Raw genomic sequence first — 4,771 nt, forward strand, 5'->3', positions numbered from 1 at the left:
TCTTCTTACAATTTACAACTCTAACATTAATTTACCAATTTTTTCATTAATTTACTAGTTTTATATGTGATTTACATATTTTTTGTTTTATTTCACACTTAATGTCAATTTACAAGTTCTATGTCATTTTTCTAAGTTTTTGTTTTGTTTACAAGTTCTTCTTTCAATTTAAAACTTCAACATTAATTTACTCATTTTTCCATCAATTTACTAGTTTTGTGTGTAATTTACACATTTTTTGTTTCATTTCACAATTAATGTCAATTTACAAGTTCTATATCATTTTTCTAAGTTTTTGTTTTATTTACAAATTCTTCTTGTAATTAACAACTCCAACATTAATTTACCAATTTTTCCATCAATTTACTAGTTTTATGTGTGATTTATACATTTTTTATTTCATTTCATACTTAATGTCAATTTACAAGTTCTATGTCATTTTTATAAGTTTTTGTTTTGTTTACAATTTTTTCTTGCAAATTATAATTCCATCATTAATTTAGCATTTTTTCCATCAATTTACTAGTATTCTGTGTGATTTACACATTTTTTTTGTTTCATTTCACACGTAATGTCAATTTACTAGTTGTATGTCATTTTTCTAAGTTTTTGTTTTGTTTACAAGTTCTTCTTGTCAATTACAACTCCAACATTAATTTACCCATTTTCCCATTAATTTACTAGTTTTATGTGTAGTTTACTAATTTTTTGTTTCATTTCACACTTAATGTCAATTTACAAGTTTTATGTCATTTTTCTAAGTTTTTTGTTTTCTCTACACTTTTTTCTTCTAATTTACAAATTCATCATTAATTTACCTCCTTTTTCATCAATTTACTAGTTTTATGTGGGGTTTACATATTTTTTGTTTCATTTTATACTTTATGTCAATTTACAAATTTTAAGTAATTTTTTTAAGTTTTTGTTTTGTTTACAGTTTTTTCTTTTAATTTACAACTACATTAATTTACCCCATTTTTCATCAATTTACTAGTTTCATGTGTGGTTTACACATTTTTTGTTTAATTTTACACTTAATGTCAATTTACAAGTTCTGTGTCATTTTTCTAAGTTCTTGTTTTGTTTGTAATTTTTTCTTCTAATTTACCACTCAAACTTTAATTTACTCATTTTCCCTTTTTTTTTTACTATTTCCAAGTGTGAATTACAAATCTTTCATTTTATTTCATACTTAATGTCAATTTGCATGTTTTATTTTTTATAATTTTACAGACCAATTTACCACTCTAATGCTATTTACTCATTTTATTTTCAATCTACAAGTCATATGTGTGGTATATAAATTTTTTGTCTTATTTCACGTTTAGTTAGAATTTAGGTTATTTAGTTTAGGTCAGTTGCCTCAACTTAAATCCAATGTGAAAATGGTTAGAGTGTTGGATTATTGGTATTTTATGATTTAGATAGAATGATATAAGGGCAGGCATGAGTTGGGTCGGATAGGGTTAGTGAAAATCTAACATAGTCTATTTTTTAATGAGTTGAGATAAAATCCATCCAACTTAACTAAATAAACTTGTTTAACCCAATTGTGCCCAAACCTTACATCGTCTGGTTTGAGTTGATTAGGTTGAAGATAAAATCAAAATTTTAAATTGAACAGTGAAAATGATATGAAACTTGAAATAAAACTTATTAAAATCAAATATAAATATTTGATAACATGAAATTTTCTTTCACTATCTAGTGTACAATAAAGAAAGTTAATAAATTAACTATCTTTAAATTAAGAAAATTTCCACAAAAAGCATATAGACTTTATTTCTCCTGCATCTCTTTTTCCAATTCCGAATTCAGACTTTTTAGATAATTAGCTAGCATCATGTACAAAAATAAAATGAAAGTGATATATAATTATGTGCCGTTAAGTATTTACTAAAAAAATAAAAAGAAATTGAAACCAACTTACTTTTAAAATTAATCTTATAAAATAATAAATTTACTTATAAGAGAGTGTGATTTTGGTTTTGGAATTATAGTCTAGAGCAACAGATGCAAGAATGAAATAGCCTCTTCTATTAAAAGAGTAAAAAGAAAAAAAAATTAGATAAGTCATTTAAGTCTTTATAATTTTGCAATTGAGAATTAACACATTATCATTATCCTTATTATTATTATTATTATTTATATAGATTTGGTTGGGTTAAACTGGTTAATTATAGTTAATCCAACCCAAACTAATTATTAATTAGGTTAGAAAAAAACAGACCCAGTTAAACTACAATAATCTGCTCATGGTTCATTTACTAATCAATACTTAGAACGGGGTAGAATCGAAATCAAGAATGAGAATAAGAATAAGTTGTTTACTTGAGCTGTAGAAATTAAAGTCGGAATGAGATTCATTTCCATTCATGTGTTTACTTTGTCTTGGAATCGGAATGAATTATCATAATTTATTTAAATGCCCTTTGTTGATTATTGTCAATTGGTGGTAGTAGTAGTAGTAATAATAAGAATAATAATAATGAAATAAATAAAATTATAGTAGTAGTGGTAACAAATTATTTATAATACTATAAATTATATTATAATAATATTTTAATAAATAATAATAATAAAATCAAATAATAATAATAACAATAATAATATTTATTAAAATATTATTATAATTATGATTACTAATTCATTATTGTTATTATTTATTAATTTCATGATTTTGTTATATGATTATTATTTATGAAAATATTATTGTAATCAAAATTGAATTGAAGTAATACCTCCAAGAATTCACCATCTAGCTCTTTTAAAAACTGCCGAATCTGCAAGTCATTAAGAATTGCTTAGTAACTTAGGATCAATTTTCTTACAATTCAATTCACAACCACTCAACAAAGCAAATAAATAACCGGCAGGAAAAGAGTATCAACTTTTCGTGATTGTTTATTCTTTAAATAAATTTGATCCTTTTTCTTGTGTTTCGCCTCTGTTTTTGCTTCAAGCAACTTCCAAAGCAATGATCGGAGGAAAAGAGTATTGGAGGCGAACAAAAAAGGCTTCTTTTTCGCCACTGTTTTAGCCAGTTAAATTTATTTTTTTTATAAATAAATAACCACCGGCTATAAACCGGTTAAAAAAAATTTTAATATTTTTATTATATTATAATTATTGTACATTGTTGATCTCATCCAACGGTATACAATAACTACGGCATTAATACCGTAATTTTTATTACGGTATTATAGAATTTTCCATCTATATATATAGAGAGAGAGAGAGAGAGAGAATAAATGCATGACTTGTGAAATTTAAGTGGTTTAAATGCATTTAATATAAAATATGCTTTAGAATAACCAAATTGAATTGTTTGATTGTCTTTGTCAGAGTAAGAGGTGAAACTTAATCGATTTGAATTTGGGACATCTATTTGAAATCTTAGTGAAAAATTAGATTTGTTATCTCATATTTGCTTTTTGTGAAAAAAATACCAATTAAAGTGGAAGGTTTCCTCAAACAACAAGGGGCTAGATCAACTGTTCAATCAAATGATAGTGAGCGTTTTTCATCTCTTCTTGAAAAACAAGTGGGCTATTTTCTTTGCAAATTTGTGCTCAATTTCATATATGGCAATTTCGTCAAGATCTCTTTCTTAGTTGGGGGGAAGAATCTGCACGAATCGGATCTTTTTAGGAATGTAACGAGAGAGAATTAGATTTGGTTAGACAAGATGTGGCTGGTAAATAAGCATCAATTTTTTATCAAGATACAGAATGTATCATCAAATATTCAATTTGATTCCACAAGATTTAGTTTCATTCAAGTAACTAATTCTAGCCAATTGAAAGGATCTTCTGATCAATCCAAATATCATTTCGATTCCACTAGTAATGAGGATTCGAAATATCACACATTGATCAATCAAAGAGAGATTCAACAACTAAAAGAAAGATCGATTCTTTAGGATCTTTCTTTTCTTCAAGTACAACGAAGAGAGAGAATCAAACCAATTTCCTAAATGTCTTTCTATATATATATATATAGTCCTTCTCTTGAGGACATCCTCACTTTAATATTACTAAAAATTAAAAAAAAATACAGATTCTAATACATTAAAGAATATATTTTTTGTCTGTTAATGGTATCCTCACTTTGTTAAAATCGGGATGTCTTCACTATATAATTATTCTATATATATAATTCTTAAATACAAATGTACACAATATTTTTATAGTAAGTCCGTACTTTATAAAGTGTAGTCATTCGCACTTGAGAATACTTTAATAATTGTAGAGTCCTTATTAAGTGCGACTATCTGCTTTATTGCAATGTAAAAAATTTTAATGTTGTATAGACATGATTCTGCACTGTATAAAATGAGGACATACGCTACTTAGAATAATAGCATATACATTGAAATCAGTATGAAGGAATAAACTTGTTATGCTTGATCAATAAAACTCCTATGAGCAAAGCAACGATGTACTCAACGTAATCTTATCAATTATCATAAACATGTGCAAAGTAGCTAGCAGGGACCGGAGACATTGTGCTAAAAGCACCATAAACATCTAAAATTTCATCTTAAAACAAAAACTTTATTCATCAAATTTATAATTTCAATTTTTTTCCCTTCCCTCTTTTTCGCTAAAACTAAGCACCCAATATTATTAATTTTTTTTTTGGGTAATTTTTAAAAACCTCCCCTGAGGTTTGAGGCTGTTGCAAGTAGATGGTGAAAATCATTTTATTTGTAAAAGACCCCCTACTGTAGGTAAAATTTCATTGACTAACTATTGACTTTAAAAAGACA

The sequence above is a fragment of the Citrus clementina genome, unplaced genomic scaffold (genome assembly GCF_000493195.1).
Source record: "Citrus clementina cultivar Clemenules unplaced genomic scaffold, Citrus_clementina_v1.0 scaffold_5, whole genome shotgun sequence".
Taxonomy (NCBI): Eukaryota; Viridiplantae; Streptophyta; class Magnoliopsida; order Sapindales; family Rutaceae; genus Citrus; species Citrus x clementina.